Consider the following 18,718-nt stretch of genomic DNA (forward strand, 5'->3'; position numbering starts at 1 on the left):
AACTTAAACATTAAGCTTAAAAGTTAGCTGCCAATACAACATTTCTATTTATTTATTTATTTTTACTTTCATTTAATATTTATATTTTATTTCAGCAGTATTTCACTTACCAAAAACAATTTCAATAATTTCTGTGAGCAATAACAAGAATGGTACATTTCTAATAAAAAGTACTGTAATACCACCTTGTTTTGTGTCTTTTAGGCAAGTACTATAGGCAAGGCAAGTTTATTTATATAGCACGTTTCATACACTGATATATCTTTATATAAAAGAAAGTAAAAATAAAACCAGAAAAAAAGTTTAAAATGATTTAAAAATTGATTTAAAATGAATTTAGAACAGTTAAAAATAAAAATGATTATACATAAAATACTGTGAAACTATAGTATTCTCTGTACTGTATATCAAACCTGTCAAAGAAATAGAGGTGCATATTGATTTGCATCTAAGTTTAGAAAAAGGCTGACAAAATAGCAAAGTCCTACTGTACAATTTGATCAAAACGGCTTTTTCAAAGTCTGAAAGAGACTCTGGACAACCTGTGCTCCGAACAGAATGTGGAAATGGTCAATGCCATCAGTCTTGTGGCCTGGCAAAGGCAAGCTGGGCATGAAACTAGGATGCATTTGGAGCCGAATAGAGGTGGAAGCCTTTTCACAATGTTCTCCAAGAGCCGTCATGTGACTAGAGCTTTCAGGAAAGCGTTTCTAATAGCTCCAGTGTTTAGCCTCCGAAACATGAGGAAGCTCAGATTGGTGATAGGAATTCACAAAGGAGGCTTTTTTTTGCTTTTGCTTTCTGTGTGTTTCTCGGCGTGTCTATGCATGAGAGAGGGAAAGACTGTAGGGCCTTGTGAATGTGCTAAAACAGCTTTGATTACCAGGATCTTTAACCAAAAAGTGTCAAAACTGACTCAGTTGAGTATTCAAGCATGATTTATCAGATTAGTGTTGTCATTGATTAATGAGCAATTTCCATAGTACTTTAAGGGTCAACACTAGATGGCACTGTATTCACTTGTTGAATGTTGCTTCCTTTTTCATTTGTCCCATATTCCCATCAGACCTGCCTCTCACCTCAGTCAGGGCAGCAGGCCAAGTCCTTGTATTAGAAACTAGCAAATCATAGCAAGTGCATCTTTATGTTAAAAGAATACTTTACCCAAAACTTAAAACTGTGCCATATTTTACTCTCATTTGTCATTTCAGCATGTTTTTTTCTTCTTTCTTGAAATCGTACTAACATAATTGGATAGTAATTAAAAAAAGAGAAAAGTGCCCGTTAAGTTTCTTGATGCAGCACTGCGGCGTTGCAAAGCTTTCATGTAATTTTTGAACGGTTTCTTTTAAGTAATTTAAAAAAAAAAGTTCTATACAGTTAGCTGGTCATTAAATAAACTCTGACAGCTTGATCGGTAAACAAATGTGAAGCTCGTTACATTGTAATTTAGTTAAGATATCTCTTATGTAAGAAGAAAGAGAATGTGTAAAGGTGTGAAAGAAACTAGCTACACTGTCATTTAAAAGTTTGGGTTCAGTAAGATTTTTAGTTTTTGAAAGAGATTTTATTCAGCAAGGATGCATTCAATTGACCAAAAGTGATGCAAAAGACTTCTATTTCAATAAAATAATGCTGTTTTTTTCTTTAATACAACTTTCTATTCATCAAAGAATCCTGAAAAAAATGTATCATGGTTTCCACAAAAATATTAAAGTAGCACAACTGTTTTCAATATAGATAACGGTATGAAATATTTAATTAGCATATTAGAATGATTTCTGAAGGATCATGTGACGCTGTGGGCCTGGAGTAATGATGCTGAAAATTCAGCTTTGCCATCACAGCGATTAAATTACATTTTTAAATATAGTGCAGAAAACAGTTATTTAATTATAATGTACAATGTATTGTAAAATAAATGTAATTTACATATATTACTGCTTTTATAATATTTTTTAATTAAATAAATGCAGCCTGGTTGAGCATAAGAGGCTTAAAATAAATACACCAAACACCAAACTTGGAAAGAACTGAGTTTGGTAAGCACTGTAATCAGTTGCCTCGAATGATTATATATAGTTTAGTGTCATAAATTTTAATTCATAATTTTGCAATCAGCCAGTCAGTGTCAGTTTAATTGATTTGACCTTTGCTTACCTAGTGCCATAAGTTCTCTATGGTCTTCTTTCGGCCATTCAAGCTTTTTGAAAACAAACATTTAATCATGTTTTTTTTTACATTTTTCATCTGTCTGTTCACCGTTTTGAAGTTTGAAGAGTCTCAGAATAGTCATTTCAGCTGTGTATAGCTGAGGAGCTAGTATAATTTCTGGATAAAAGAAATAAGCTGATGGAAAAATAGTCCCTGTGAGAGATTGTTTCCTCCACAACAGAGTGCAGATTTTCCACAACAGTTCTCTGACTACACTCACACAAAGCCACGTAAACAATTGAGAAGGAGATAAAAGCGTAATCGGCAATTGGGGTGTCTGTGGTGCAGCAGCAGGGTTTGTTGATAACATCTAACACCTGTGCCAGCACAATGACCCACCAGACCGCTGTAATTAACTTTGAACTCTTTTCCAAGCCTTCTACCTGACTGGCGCAGGCCTTGCGCTTTGTTTGCGATGCTCCCTAGGCTCCCAAAGACCTCTCTTTTCCACTGATGTTGCATGTTTGGACGCCTCCTGGCTCTGAGGTGCGTAGTTCTTTCGGTGTTATTGCATTAGTCTCTCTGCAGCTGAGTCAGAAAGAACACACAGCAGGGCTGAAGATAGACACTGCTGTTTCTCTCCTGAACACTTCGTTAGCTGGTGAAGAGCTATTTTATCTAATGAAGTGAGACTTTAGAAACAAATGATAAGCCAGGCTTTTAAGCTGTGGTGGGTGTAACTATTTTGAAGTTCCTTTCAGAAAGTTGTTTTTTTGATTTTCCACTTGACGTAAGTTGGTTGTCAGTAGCTATGTTTCCAAAGATTCGAATTGAACTTATGCGCAAAACTGGAATATCACATAAAACATATGCGAATAAAGCACCGTTTCCATCCAACGAGTCAAAGAGAACAAAATCGTCACAACTGTGGCACTAAATATCACTAAGAATATAGGAGAAGCCACTGAATATAATCATTTTCATATATGATAACACAATAAATGCTGTCACTGCGTTCGGAGGTGAATGCCAGCTGTTTGAGAACACAGTCGTGTAAGACAATTATACAGAAATACTTTAATGACAGACTTTCCTCAGGCTTTTCAGAATGACCATAACAACTTATAGATGCTGTGAACGAGATCGCTGGTTAGTTAAGTTATCCCGTCTCATAGCGCAAAGTCACATGACTTTTTTGATGTGCATGGAGGAATTTATTCAGTAAATGTGTTTCCATCGTAGTTTATGCGCCTTTTTTCTTACCGGATAAAAAGTTTATCCTAATCAAATGTGCACATAATTTTTTATGCGCATTTTTAGAATTTATGCGCATCTTGCCGTTTCTACCCAGCGTTTTTTTTTTTATGCGATATTCTAAAATGCCCATAAAAATTGGTGGATGGAACCGCAGCTATTTATCCAGAGGAACTTGATGAAGCAACGTGATAAAGCAAAGCAAGACAAGATAAAGCTTGTCTATGGGTTATATATATATATATAAACTAAATAAACAATAACATGCATTTTGTTAGTATACGTATATATATATATATATATATATATATATATATATATATATATATATATATATACACTAACAATATATTACTAACTAACAATATATACAGTTGAAGTCAAAACTTTACATACATCTTTCAGAATCTGCAAAATGTTAATTATTTTACCAAAATAAGAGGGATCATACAAAATGCATGTTATTGTTTATTTAGTACTGACCTGAATAAGAAATTTCACATAAAATGTTTACATATAGTCCATAAGAGAAAATAATAGTTGAATTTATAAAAATGACCCCGTTCAAAAGTTTACATCCCCTTGATTCTTAATACTGTGTTGTTACCTGAACGATCGAAAGCGGTGTTTTTTTGTTTAGTGATAGAGTCCCTTGTTTGTCCTGAACAGTTAAACTGCCTGCTGTTCTTCAGAAAAATCCTTCAGGTCCCACAAATTCTTTGGTTTTATAGCATTTTTGTGTATTTGAACCCTTTCCAACAATGACTGTATGATTTTGAGATTCATCTTTCCACACTGAGGACAACTGAGGGACTCATACGCAACTATTACAGAAAGTTCAAACGCTCACTGATGCTCCAGAAGGAAAAACCATGCATTAAGAGCCGGAGCGTGAAAACTTTTTGAATTTGAAGATCAAGGTAAATTTGACTTAATTTGTCTTCTGGAAAACATGTAAGTATCTTCTGTAGCTTCTGAAGGGCAGTACTAAATGAAAAAATATTATATTTAGGCAAAACAAGAAAAATGTACTCATCTTCATTCTGTTCAAAAGTTTTCACGCCCTGCTTTCTTTTTTTTTTTTAAATTGTATCATTATTTGCAGTTTAAAAGCCATTCCTGGATTCATACTTCATACTTCATACTTTCATACTTGAGAGCACCACGTCATTAACGTCGTTTTTTCCCTGGTGATCTTTCTCTCTCTGTTCTTTCTCTGCTTTGAGCTTTAACATTGGAACCTTTTGCTTACTGTCCCAGACCTTTAAAGTCAGCATGACGTTATATGTATTTTTCTTGCGTAATTTGGTATCCAAGATATTCAGTTAGAGAAATCAGAACTTGTATCGATGGGATCATTAAAATTGAGTCAGGAAGGTAATAGTTAGTATGCCACGCCACCCTAGATTCTTCTGAAACTTAATGCTACTTTTTGGGGAGATTTATCATATCTGACTCTTATTTTGGTTGCCTGTATGGAATGTATGAAGCAGAACAGAAAAAGCTGAGTGGAATCTGAAGAGGTGCCAGATTTCAGGCTCACTGGAGCCCTCATATATCGGCATTGAGCCTCTCCCTTCCACCGGCCTCTATCCCGACCAGGGCACAAAATGGTTCATGGCAGCGTGCCAGCGATCTGGAATCCTCGCTGAGCACACGGCTCCGAATGAGTGCAAGCACCGAGCTGGGAATTGTCTAATCGGATTGAGAGCTTCAATACGTCAACAATTAACACACACCCTTTAGCTCCCTGTGGAATTCAAACATAAATGGTGATTTGTTCTTGTGTATTTATTTATTGCTTGACCTGATGAGTAGTTTTCATAAGGTTTCTTGTTCTGAGCAGAGAAGTCTTTATAAACAAACCGTGAAGACCTTTACAGTTTTGAGACTGCCTTGATTTGGTGCAAGTTTGCAACATTGCAAGATCATGTTTTGATGTTGTCGATATGTGGTTTCTTTCGACCAACGGATGAGGTCTGTAGACATCTGTCTCGATAACCAAAGGTCTTCCTCCAGCTGTGTGTGGTGGTTTTACTGCACATTCTGCACACACAGATTTCACGCTATGGCTGCATATTACATTGCACCATTTGCTCTTGAAATGAAAATCCCCTAATCTGGTAAGTGTAATATTTGAATATTAAAATCCAGAGAGAGAAACTGAGGTTAAAGGACAAATAAATGGAGTGTAGAGGACTGCAAACAAGCCTATTCAGATCTGTGTTGGTGCACCATAATTTCACCATTTTAATATGATTTAAACTAGCAGAGGAAGAAAAGCGGTAATGGCTTTTGTATTTAAGGGCTGCATAATTTTGCTATTTTTCATGAACGTTTTCATACTTTCCATGATTAATTGTTCAGCACAGCCATTCTTTTTTTGTTCTTGATTAAATGCAATTAATCATACATTCCATTTCAAGTAATTTTGGCTGTAAGTTTTAGTTAAGTCAGTGATTTTTAGATGTTCAGGATACTCAAACTGAGTTCTAACATATTGGAGACCTTTATGTTTGACTGAAGGTATTTTTTCCTACCCTCATTGTGTGCACATCCTATTCTAAACACAAACACGGTAGGTCAGGACCTAAAGGCTGTTTGTAAGCAAGCGTCTCAGGGGAAGCAGGATGCCTCGTGCTAAAAGTGCACGACAACGTTTGACAACACAGTGTGAGCCCAGGGGTGTATTCCAGAAAGCAGGTTATGTGACATACCCGGGTAAGTTTGAGGATAAGCGAGCAGATAAACTCGGCTTTCGGTTCCAAAATCGGAGGTTACTTTTAGGGTATGTAAGTAACCATAGTAACTTGCTCTCTGAAGATAACCTGCTCCGGAGCAGGTTATGTTCAGGGTTAGTTCACTTCAGTGCTATCAGTGCATGCGTGACATACATATAGCGCTAATATAAGTAATAAATAAGGTAATATATTATTCTAATATGGTTATTTTATTTATTTTGGCATATATAACAGTTATCTGTATAAATTATAAAACACTATGACAAGGTAATGTTTAATTTATTATATTATATATACTTATTACATTTTATATTTTATATTATCATCTCACACATGGATTGGCATTTTCTATAATGTATTTCTATAATAAAAATACATATCTGATATGACTGTATATAATTGGCATCAAACTAAAAATATAAGTCATATTCTCAAGGATTGAAGATTAAACGGGGGAAAAAAATGATTACACAACCATCAATTAGGTGGCGATATGCACTAAGCATGTAAACGAACAAAAGAAGAAGAAAGAAACAGCATGGTACGCTTTTTCTTAGCGTCCGTTTCCATGGTGACTCGTCGATTCGTCGCTCTGTTGAGAATGTCTTGAGTCTTAACCAGGAACATACTCTGAGTTGAATGAACTTAATCCCGGATGCGTTTTTGGAACCACATACCTCGAGTAAGCAAGGTTTGCGGTTAATCAACCCAAAGTTCAGGGTTTAACTGAAGGTAAGTTAACCGTGCTTTCTGGAATACACCCCAGAAGAGCCGCATGCAAACAAAGCATAGGATAGCTCTGCTGTGCTGGAATCCATGCATATATGATAGAGAAAGAACATGAACCCAGCCAAAGACAGTTGGCTTTGAGCTCTTGATTTAGTTTTTTGCAATTTAAAGTCACGGCTAAAGGATTTATGGTAGCACTTTAGTATAGGGACCAGTTCTCACTATACACTAGTCAACATTTGAAGTGGATCAAAACCTTCGTCAAAGTTGTCCTAAAACCTAAATGCATTCTTGTCTTAGGACAACATTGATGAACTTTTTTGATCCACTTCAAATGTTGACTGTAGTTGATTATGAGTATGCTTATTATTAACGCACTGGCTGTTTATTAGTACAGCACATATTCTGCATGACTATATTCTACATCTATAAAACCCAGTACCTAAACTCAACAATTACCTTACCAACTATTAATAAGCAGCAAATTAGGAGTTTGAGGCCAAAGTCATAGTTAATGGTTTGTTAATAGAGAGAATTGGACCCTAAAATAAAGTGTGAACAAATTTATTATATAGCACCACCCTATGTGCCTTTGAATTTGATCGCAGTTGGCCTTCTACATCATAAAAATAAGGATACAAATATTCATTAATTTTATTTTATTAAGCAAAATCCTGTTTTTTATAAAGAAGCCACTTGTTCTCACCAAGGCACTTTAGTTGCTCCAAATTACAGTAAAACAGTAATATTGTGAAATTATTTCAATTTAAAGTAACTGTTTTCTATTTAGTATATTCTAAATGGAAATGTATTTATTTCTGTGATGGTAGATTTAGTGTCACACGATCCTCCAGAAATAGTTTGTTCGTTAGTTAGTCAGTTATTGTAAATGTTAATTGTGATACTATTCTTTCCAAAAAAATTAAAATTATGGATTATTTTGAAGTCAGTTTTGGTTAATTTAATGCATCGTTGCTAAATTAAAATAATTTTTATAATTTTATAATAAAAAAAAAAATTATTTAATGATTTTTTAAAAGAAATGAAAACGGTCCCCAAACCTTTGAAGGTTGTCAAAGAGTAGTGATATGAATAATTTTCATTGGTGTAATTATCATCTCTCTCTCTCTCTCTTTTTGTTAAAAACAAGAGCTCTCAATAGAATAAAATAATTGCAACTGATCCCATGAACTTTTCCAACAGTCTTTAGAAATATAACAAATTAATTAAATTATGCATTATATAACACATTGATTTTTTTTTTAAGATGGCCTTTTAACTTTGGCATTCCTATTTTGTAAAATAATTTTTTTAATAAAACAAAGCTAGCATTTTTTACACTGTTGCCAAGCAGAATTTCTAAGAGAAGTGGCCACATGTCCTGTCAGAAATGCTTTGGGATGTCCAGTGTGTTCGGTCTTGTCAGGCGGTGTTCTTTTTGAACAGTTTTCACTGTCACAGAAGCTTTTGTGCCAGTATTCTCCGTTCTGATCTTACCACTGCTACTGATGTTCTTTTGCTGTGTGTGCATGCTTGTCTGGGAGAAGCCCCTGGTGTTTTGTTGATGAGCACTTGTCCAGCATCTATCGTTTAACCAGTGTTCTTGTGTCATTTTCTCTGCTGTGAGCTGTGAAGGGGCTGTCGCTGTCTGCATTAATTACAGCAGCAGTGTGTCCTGTCTTCAGACTACCGTTTAAGGGGCTGTCAGTCTGTGTTACTTTACACATGTTCAGTCAAACATACTTAAACCTCTCTCAGCTTCATAGCCTTTATGTTTAGTTTTTCCCACGCTTGTCTGAAGTTTAAAATCAATGGTGTACCCGTAAGCCAATCACATAATGTTTGATTATGACGCATGTAATGCGCCGGCTCAGCCGCCTCGAACTTCCGCTGTAAACACAGGTGTGCGGCGAAAACAAAACCATCGAGCGAAATACCGGAGTGAAGATGTCTGTGAACGACTTTTGTAGATTATGTGAAGTAAATCTACGCATCCACAGTACAATTAGTGCATCTAAACTAATATTTGACAGTAGAGACAAACAAGAAAATATTTGCAGCCAACTGTCAAAGTAAGGATTAGTTCTGTTAAACACAGCTCTTCGTTCATTTCGAGTCTGTCGGAAATGCTGCAATTTAATTGCAAGATTACAGCATGACATGGCAATACTCAAGGACTGGAAAAGAAAGGAGACACTGACCTGGCAAATGCCAGGAATATTCTCCACAACAGAGTGAATTAGACCCTTTTCACACACTGCTGTGTGTACATAATGCCACAAAAGACTCAATACATGCACTACAAATCATCTTGCACTGTTCCCCAGCCAGCTGCTTGATTTACAATGTTTCTCTTTGCACATTTACTGTATTAGATTTACCTAACCTAAACAATCTTAAATTTGGCGCTTAGCTTCTACGTCACGGCACTCAGCCCGCCCTCTGTTCGTTGGTTGGACAGCTGGTGCGGAGCCGGAGATAATCTGGGAGCTGGTTTGCTATATCAGACTGAAATTGAGCGGAAGTACGAAGTCTGACGTAGTCAGGCTACCCATTTGTGACGCTGCCCTATAAACATAAACACAGCCTTGAGTGAGAAGCAGCAGTCTGACTTTGTATTATGCAATCCTGAGAATAAAAGTCAGAATTGCGTAACTCTAGTTCTGACGTTTCCAACAAACGAGACAGGAGAGTAGATTAACGTTGGTGGACTTGAACGTGTATTGACATTTTTCCGCGTTGAAACACAATACTTTCTGATGTTCATTTTATCTTTATTTTCGTGGTATAAATGGTAAAGAAGGATCCGTTCACGTGCCAAGATAAAAACTCGCAATTCTGACTCTTTTTCTCGCAAATGCGAGTATCACATAATTCTGACTTTTTTCTCAGAATTTCGAGTTTATCTCTCAATTCTGACTCTTTTCTTGCAATTCTGACTTTGTCTGAATTGTTGAATTGCGAGATATAAAGTCCAGTTCACGCAATTGCAATATAAACTTGAAAAGACGTTAAAGTCAAAGAATTGCGGGATGTAAACTTGCAACTGCAAGAAAAAAGTTCATAATTGTGAGAAGTCGCAATTACCTTTTTTATTTTTTTATTCAGTGGTGGAAACGGGCTTCCATACTGCTGTTGGACATTGTTAGTTGACAAATTAAACTAGAGAGAATGTTAAAAGTTTAGGAAGGGAATCCAGAGTAAAACCTGTAGCCAAATGAGTGTTAAAAGTCTGTGCACAGCTGCATAATTGAAGAAACGGTGCATAGGTAAAGCATCACCCATATATTTTATATGTAGGATACATTTTTTGCATGCTAATACGCACTGAACTGGGCTGTGTGTTTTGATGTTTTTCTGTTGCGGTCTTATTCAGATTCCAGGCAGTCTGTCAAACCTATTTCCACATGAAATATGAAGAGATCAGAAGCTTTATTTGTCCAGTATCAGTGTTACGATGATGTATGAACATTCATTGGAGCCATACCAGTCGTTAAAATGTTCCAGTTTTTATTTATTTTTTTCTTCTCAGGAGTTGTGAGTTATGCCAGGCTTTTTTCTTTTAGGACAGGAAGTGATTGCAGAAACAGCCAGGCCTTATTGTAGTGCTGACAGGACTCCAGTCTATACAAACAGATTTCTATCAGGACTCACATGTAACCAAAGGGCTTTGTCCAGCCTCAGGGTCTGCAAATTAAGACCCATAAACAGTCTGGCTCCGGATCTACGTCACTTACTGCATCTGTGTCCATCCTGCTCTCACTTACTGTGAGAGCACCACGTCATTAACGTCGTTTTTTCCCTGGTGATCTTTCTCTCTCTGTTCTTTCTCTGCTTTGAGCTTTAACATTGTTTGGAAGGTACTCTTGCTCTCTGAACCAGTTATCCTGACAAAAACATGTCAGGACTTTTGATGAATTGTGTTTGGATGTAGGCTGAGATGTTGCAGAGAAGCTGGTGCCGTACCATCAGGGAGCATAGGGCCCTATGAAATGCATTTGATTTCTTCTCACATTCTGCGGTTTCCATTTAATGTTCCTGGATTCCATTTTAATGATTTTATTATTTTTTAATTATCAAAAAGGATGTAGTCAGTTGAATTCATCAAAATTTGTACAGTAGCAATATATTTCCATCTAAACCTAAACCTATGTAAACCATAATTTTGTTTTGTTTTGTTGAGTGTTTCAGAAGTATTCATTTCCCCTGTTTTTCCTCCATCAGGCTCATATCTTTCCTGTCTGTGTCTCCCTTGTTCTCTTCCCCTCCAATCATTCTTTTCCTCCGTCTCACTTAGTTCCTGACATCTAGAGCTGAGTGTTGATGGATAGGGCTTCCCGTGGCCTCGTTCAGCAGTTGCCAACATCGATGAATTGCTCATCTTTGACGACGCATCAGGGTTTGCAAAATTTCAAAATCCCTGGTAGCCCTTCGGGCAGGTACTCTTCAGATTTTGGTAGCCCGAAAATTTATTTAACTAGCCCAAATAAAGAAAAAAATATTTTTATTATTATTATTTTTTAAAATATAGAAAATCAGATAGGAGTCTAATTGTCAATGAAATATGTTTTCAAATATGAAGGAATTATTATTAATTTTATTTCACTATTTACATTTATATACAGAATTTTAAAAATACATTTAAGGCAATTTATGATCCATTTTGAGAGCTGCACAAGTTAAATGAACACGGTATGAACGGGGTTGGACAAGGTCTATGGTAACATACAGTATTAAGCCATAAAATTACATGATTTACAGTTCAGATACAGGTTTCACAAAAACAAATCTTATACAACAGCATTTCAGACTTAGACCATTTTTATGAAAAGGGATAAATCAAGAATATAAATTATTATATTAAATTAAAACGAATAAATATTACGGTCTAATTGTTTAGATTTTTAGAAGGCACATTAACTTCTTTCTCATTTACAACTTTTTGTTTTAGGAGCAGCTTAATATAGCGGTTTCCAGTACACAAAGCAGCACTGTCCGCGCTCATAAACGCTGCTTTATCAGGCATTATAGGTAAGATGAGATGAAAATGCCAACAACTCGTTTCTGAAGTCGTTCTTTTCAGATACAGTCACATAAAGACATCCGTGTCGTGTTTTGATTTGAAACGTGCAGCGCTCATATTTATTCAATGACATCATTGCCTTTTGAAGTTTAATCCAGCCGTATCGCCATTCTTATCTTTCCGTCCCCAACTGTAAGACCTCTTGATATTATAATTAATTTCTTATACCATTTAACGTTACAACTAAATTGAAGAGTTTTTAAGGACCTACGGGAGCCCTGTATTTTAAGGTAGCCCGTCGGGCAGGGCAGTGATACATTTTGGTAGCCCGACTGGAAAACACAATAGCCCTGGGACGTCAGGCTAGCGATTTTGCGAGCCCTGCGCATCAAAATTCAGCTGGCTTCTCAGAGCGTCATGTTTAATATTTCACAAACCCATTGCATAAGATCCCTCTCCTGATTCTGTTCACATATTTGGAGGGAATTCCAGCCACTCTGATCTTTGCTTACCAGACTGATTTAATAGTAAAAGGATCTTTTGTGTTTGATATTTTGTTGTTGTTTTGTAGGTACCCTGAGATTAAAAGGATAAGTACAAGCATTATGTCTTAAGCAATAGTACAAAATTGTATTTGAGTGCATAATCATTATCATGCTCACGATGACGCTGCTAGAATATCAGCTTCTTTTCTCTGTATCATAGATCATAGCAGATCAGATAAAAGAATTCAGCTTTGAACTTTAGCCAAGGGCTTTGTCAAGATTAAAAGTTGCATGCTGCATTTCAGCGGTCAGCCAGCAGTAAACTTTTGAACTTTGGTTCCTGTTCCCAGAGGTTATCATCATCATCAACTTTTTGGTACTGTTGTTGGAATTTATGTTTCGGAGTGTCCATATAAGCATGGCACTAGTTTTTTAAAAAAGCTATTGAGTAAGTAACTCAATAAGGCATTATCGTAATGGTCAAGGAAATGTGAAAGTTGCCACATAAAGTTTGATGCTGCAACACTCCAAGCATAGAAAATTTGCAGTGCATGCAAATATTGGATTTTTTTTGATAGTTTTTTATTGATATTATTTATATTATATATAATTGATATTATTATTTAATAGTTTTTATTACTGAATTAAAAAAAGTTTTAGAAGCATGTAATACTGAATGTATTTTTTTTATCTAATATATAATCATATTTTACATATTTTTATTTGTATATAATTTGTATACATTTTTATAAATAATTGTATTTTTGTTTTCTCACTTTATACAGATGCATAAAAATAATATATATACAGTCTTTGTGGCATGACAGATCACTGTATGAATGCCTTGGAGAGCCGCTTCTGGGACAGTTCAGAATCGTGCTGGTATAAACCCAACACAAGCATTGACTTGTGCAGAGCGGAGCACTGTAAAAATATACCTCAGATTTCTTGTCAAATCTATTTGTACAGTCTATCGCAAAGCTCTTTCTTGTTTTAGATGTGGTTTGTGTGTTCTGTCGTAGTATTCATGTTGAAAACCAATGCTGCCAGTCAGTCTTGTTGGCACTCAGTGGGCAGAACCACAGTCACTCCAGCTGATGGTGGCGTCACATGCATACCCTCTAATATGCCCCTTTTTACAATTTGTAATAGAAGTCTCAGGTGTCCCCGGAATGTGTCTGTGAAGTTTCAGTTCAAAATACTGCACAGAACAGTTATAACATTTTGAAAATGCAGATTTTGAGTGGAAGCAGAAACACGCATGTTTCTTTAAATGCAAATGAGCTCTCTCCACTGCCTCCTTTTCCAGAATAGGGCTGTTCCTTTACAACTCATTTCTCAGGATACTCAGGATAGAAAAAAAAACATCTGATTGTCATGTCTATGGTGCTGAAATCATGCGTTTTGAACCATATTAGGTTAAACTTGTGATATAGGGTTTTCTAAGTGCACACATCCGAAGCACGTGCACAGAAAGCAGCTGTCACACGCATGCGAGTACTAATCTCAGTCCTCTTTCTTTTCTTATTGTGCTTAAACTGTCAAGTACATACAAGTTTATATATTTTTGATGTACGTTTTACACATGAGTTACATAAACAGTTGGTTGTCTGTGAAGGTAAACAGCTGGGAAAGAAATCATGTTTATATCAGATCTGTGTGGCAGCAGCGTAACATACAGTAAATAGATCAATAAATCACTGCTCTCTTGTCTCCTCTGAGGCTGGGACTCTAAATAGCGTTCTGTGCTCGTCAGTTCAGCCAAAGACAGAACAGTTAGCATGCTTTTCTCAAACTTTCGTCATGCATTAAAGCTGGTACACCAGCGTCACTTGCGAAAACACAATGGCGGCGCTGTGGGTGGAAACGTGGAGATTAAGGGCTGGTAATATTATAATGAGATCCCTTTTTAGTCATGGGGGAGCGAAATCTGAGCAGCTCTTCACAAGCTTGCAGAGAAAGGCTAACCAAAAAAAATTACTGGGTTGTTTTTATTCACGTTTACTGGGTTGGTAGATGCACCGGTGACCCAATTTATAGCACTTAAACATGGAAAAAGTCATGCTTAAACATGCAAAAGGTGATATGTCACCTTTAAAACTTTGAGTTAGCAATGTAAAGTAACAGAAGCAGCAGTGAATTTGTCAAACCAGCAACACTGCATTTTTTTTATTATAAATTTGCATATTTAATTAAATATTCAAATGTTTTTTATTTTTTATTTTATTCATTTAGCTGATGGTTTTATCCAAAGCGACTTACAATTGCTATATATGTCAGAGGTCGCACGCCTCTGGAGGAACTAGGGGTTAATTGTCTTGCTCAGGGACACATTGGTGTCTCACAGTGGATTCGAACCCGGGTCTCTCACACCAAAGGCATGTGTCTTATCCACTGCGCCACCAACACCCAAATGTTGTCAGAAATATGTGTTTTGAGATAGTGACAGGATGCACCGATAATTCTTGGCTGAAGCTTAACAAAATGAAACACTGGGCCGAAGGCCGAATACCGAACACGGTTTTTCCTGCCTTTCAAATAAAAAATCAATTACAAAACAACAATTTAAAAATATTTACTTAACGGGGAACATTTTTTAAGTCTAGCAGACATTATACCAACAAAGCACAATTTAACTTAAAATGAATAAGTTAGTAAAATAATATTTTTTTGGCCATTTTTGAGACCCCTTTCTTGAATCAGGCATGTATTTTGTTTTACTGTACAAATAAATGCAGCCTTGCTGAGCAGAAGAGAATTCTTTTAAAACATTAGAATATATTACAGATCCCAATTTGACCAACATGTGTGAATATAATAGGTAAATGTATTAATAGAACTGTTGTTGGGTAATTATTATTTTCATTATTACTTTATTTTATTCTACAGAACAACAGTACAATTACAATACTAACATTTATGAATGTTGGAGTTTTTGCTTTTTCTCAGCTTTTATTTTGGCAGAAACCCGCAGGAAGATCTCAGTGCTTCTTTTTGTTGACAACAGATTTATAAATGATTCTCATTATGAATTTGGATCGAATCTGGACGAATTGCAATCCGTGCATGTATTTGAAAAACATTCTGCAGTTTATTTACTAATCGTTTGAGGCCATTTCACGATTTCAATCATCATACAGTAACCACCATCATTAGTGCGCGCCTCTATTTGATCGCGTCACGTCATTGTTCGGTCTTTTCGCTTATACACCGAACACCGTAAGAGCTGTTTTTTGCTATTTTCGGCCGAACAATTTAGGTTGATAAACAATTTCGGTGCATCCCTAGTGACGGCCTCCTTTCTGTCACAGTGGGTGCCTGTGGTTTTCACACTGGTACTAAAAACCAAATCCATTGGCATTAAATTAGTTTTTAATAAAGGAGAAAGCTTTGAAATACTCAGGCACTGAGCAGCTGATTGCTGTGTGCTGTTGTGTCAGGTGAGTGGCTCTTTTGCACACAAGCCACATGGTGTTTTTCTCTGCAGTAGCTCTCATACTATATATTAATTTTTTAAAACACTAATTTTTATTTCTGGCTTTTGACTTGCAAAAAGGGATTGTTTATAAGCAAATAATGCTGTCATATGCTAGGCTTTTTCCAGAATTAAACAGTTGATGAAAATGTTTATCTCATGTGTAAAAGCCCACTGGACCGACACTCTTAAAAATAAAGGTGCTTCACAATGCCATAGAAGAACTAAATGGTTCCAAAAAGAACCTTTAACATCTGAAGAACTTTTCTGTTTCACAAAAGGTTCTTTGTGGTGAAAGAAGGTTCTTCAGATTATAAAAAGGTAAGAAAGAGATGGTTCTTTAAAGAACCTTTGACTAAATGGTTCTTTGTGGAACCAAAAATGGTTCTTCTATGGCATCGCTGTGAAGAACCTTTTGAAGCACCTTTATTTTTAAGAGTGTATTAGCCTCTTAGATGCAGTGGAAAGTATTGCCTTGTTAGTGGTGTTTCCTAAGGGTAGCTTCACTTTTGTGCGTACTTTCAGTTAGGGATTTGAACAAAATGCTAACTCTAAATATTAAACTTTGATTTGTATATTGCTGTACAACCACCCAGAACACCCTTGCAAATGCCTAGCATTTTAAAAGTAAAAACCTTGGTTTGGTAAAACGTGAACATTTCCAACAGGTTTTGTATTGTGAAATGACAGTGATTAAAATAACATTTTAAACAATATTTGGAATAAAATGGCCATATTTTTTAGGCTAATTACTTAGCCCGCATTGTATGTATGCTAAACATGCACATTTGATATTTTTCTTATGTACATATAGTGGATTTTCATCAGTGTCATATAATAAAATATAATGTGATGTAATGTAATATAATATTTATAAAAAGTTATAATATACTATATTAAAATGTATTATACTTTTCAGAATCAGAATTAGCTTTATTGCCAGGTATGTTTGCACATACGAGGAATTTGTTTTAGTGACAGTAGCTCCACAGTAGGATAGATTGACAGCAACAGGACAGGACACAGATAATAAAAAAATAATTGTACAAATATACAAAATGGACAATTCAGTATGTACAGGTATGTTAGGTGCAAATTTGAAATGTAATAAGTATGTGTGTTAAATAAAAAATAAAAAGTATGATAGTGTTGTGTGTTTCATGTTTATTGTTAAGAGTTCAAATGTTCACGAGATGGATTGCTTGAGGGAAGAAACTGTTTCTGTGTCTGGCCGTTCTGGAGCTCTGTAGCGTCGACCAGACGGTAACAGCTCAAAGAGGGAGTGTGTTGGATGTGAGGGGTCCAGAGTGATTTTACCAGCCCTTTTGCTCACTCTGGATGAGAACAGTTCTTGGAGAGTGGTGAGGGTTGTACCAATGATTCGCTCAGGAGTCCGGACTACCCACCGTAGTCTTCTGAGGTCAGATTTGGTAGCTGAGCTGAACCAGACAGTTATTGAAGTGCAGAGGACAGATTCAATGATGGCAGAGTAGAACTGTTTCAGCAGCTCCTGTGGCAGGTTGAACTTCCTCAGCTGGCGAAGGAAGTACAACCTCTGCTTGGGCCTTTTTCACAATAGAGTCAATGTGAATGTCCCACTTCAGGTCCTGAGAGATGGTGCTGGCCAGGAATCTGAATGACTCCACTGCAGTCACAGTGCTGTTCATGATGGTGAGTGGGGGGAGTGCAGGGGGGTTTCTCCTGAAGTCCACAATCATCTCCACTGTTTTGAGCGTGCTGAGCTCCAGGTTGTTAAGACTGCACCAGACAGCCAGCTCCTTAACCTCCTGTCTGTATGCAGACTCGTCACCGTCCTGAATGAGGCCGATGACTGTGGTGTCATCTGCAAACTTCAGGAGCGTGACAGAGGGGTCTTTAGATGTGCAGACGTTCGTGTAGAGGGAGAAGAGCAGTGGGGAGAGAACGCAGCCCTGAGGAGCTCCAGTGCTGATGGTGCAGGTGCTGGATGTGTATTTTCCCAGCCTTACTAGCTGCTGCCTGTCTGTCAGGAAGCTGTTGATCCACTGACAGATGGAGGTGGGGATGAAGAGCTGAGTTAGTTTGGGCAGGAGGAGGTCTGGAATGATAGTGTTAAAGGCCAAGCTGAAGTCCACAAACAGGATCCTCACATAAGTCCCTGGTCTGTCCAGGTGTTGCAGTATGTAGTGCAGTCCCATGTTGACTGCATCATCCACAGACCTATTTGCTCTGTAGGCAAACTGCAGGGGGTCCAGTGATGTCCTTCAGTTAAGCCAAAACCAGTTTTTCAAATGACTTAAGGACCACAGATGTTAGAGCCACAGGTCTTTAGTCGTTACGTCCTTTAATCTTGGGGTTCTTTGGGACGGGGATGATGGTGGAGTGTTTGAAGCATGAGGGGACTTCACACAGCTCCAGTGATCTGTTGAAGATCTGTGTGAAGATGGGGGCCAGCTGGTCAGCACAGGATTTCAGACAGGCTGGTGTCACACCATCTGGGCCTAGTGCCTTCCTTCTCTTTTTCTTTTTGAAGACCTGGTGCACACCATCTTCTCTTATCTGCAGTGCAGGTGTGGGGGAGAGTTTATCGGAATAATTCCTCTTTGCCACTCTGATCTCCTTTTCCAGTATGTATTTGGCCTGTTTATACAAGACTCGGTCCCCATTCCTGTAAGCATCTTCTTTGGCCTGACGGAGCTGTGTGAGTTTTGCAGTGAGCCATGGTTTGTCGTTGTTATACGTTAGATGAGTCCTGGTAGGAATGCACATATCCTCACAGAAACTGATATATGATGTTACAGTCCCTGTGAGCTCGTCCAGATCGTTTGCAGCAGCTTCAAAAACACTCCAATCAGTCAGGTCGAGACAGGCTTGTAAA

General features: G+C 37.0%; 1 protein-coding gene across 1 annotated transcript in view; it reads left to right on the forward strand.

The window, feature by feature from the left end:
• LOC306854678 (xyloside xylosyltransferase 1-like) overlaps window positions 1–18,718 on the forward strand; it is a 45,219-nt gene that overhangs the window by 21,856 nt on the left and 4,645 nt on the right. The window lies entirely within an intron of this gene.

This window comes from Barbus barbus, assembly GCF_936440315.1.
Source record: "Barbus barbus genome assembly, chromosome: 35".
Taxonomy (NCBI): domain Eukaryota; kingdom Metazoa; phylum Chordata; class Actinopteri; order Cypriniformes; family Cyprinidae; genus Barbus; species Barbus barbus.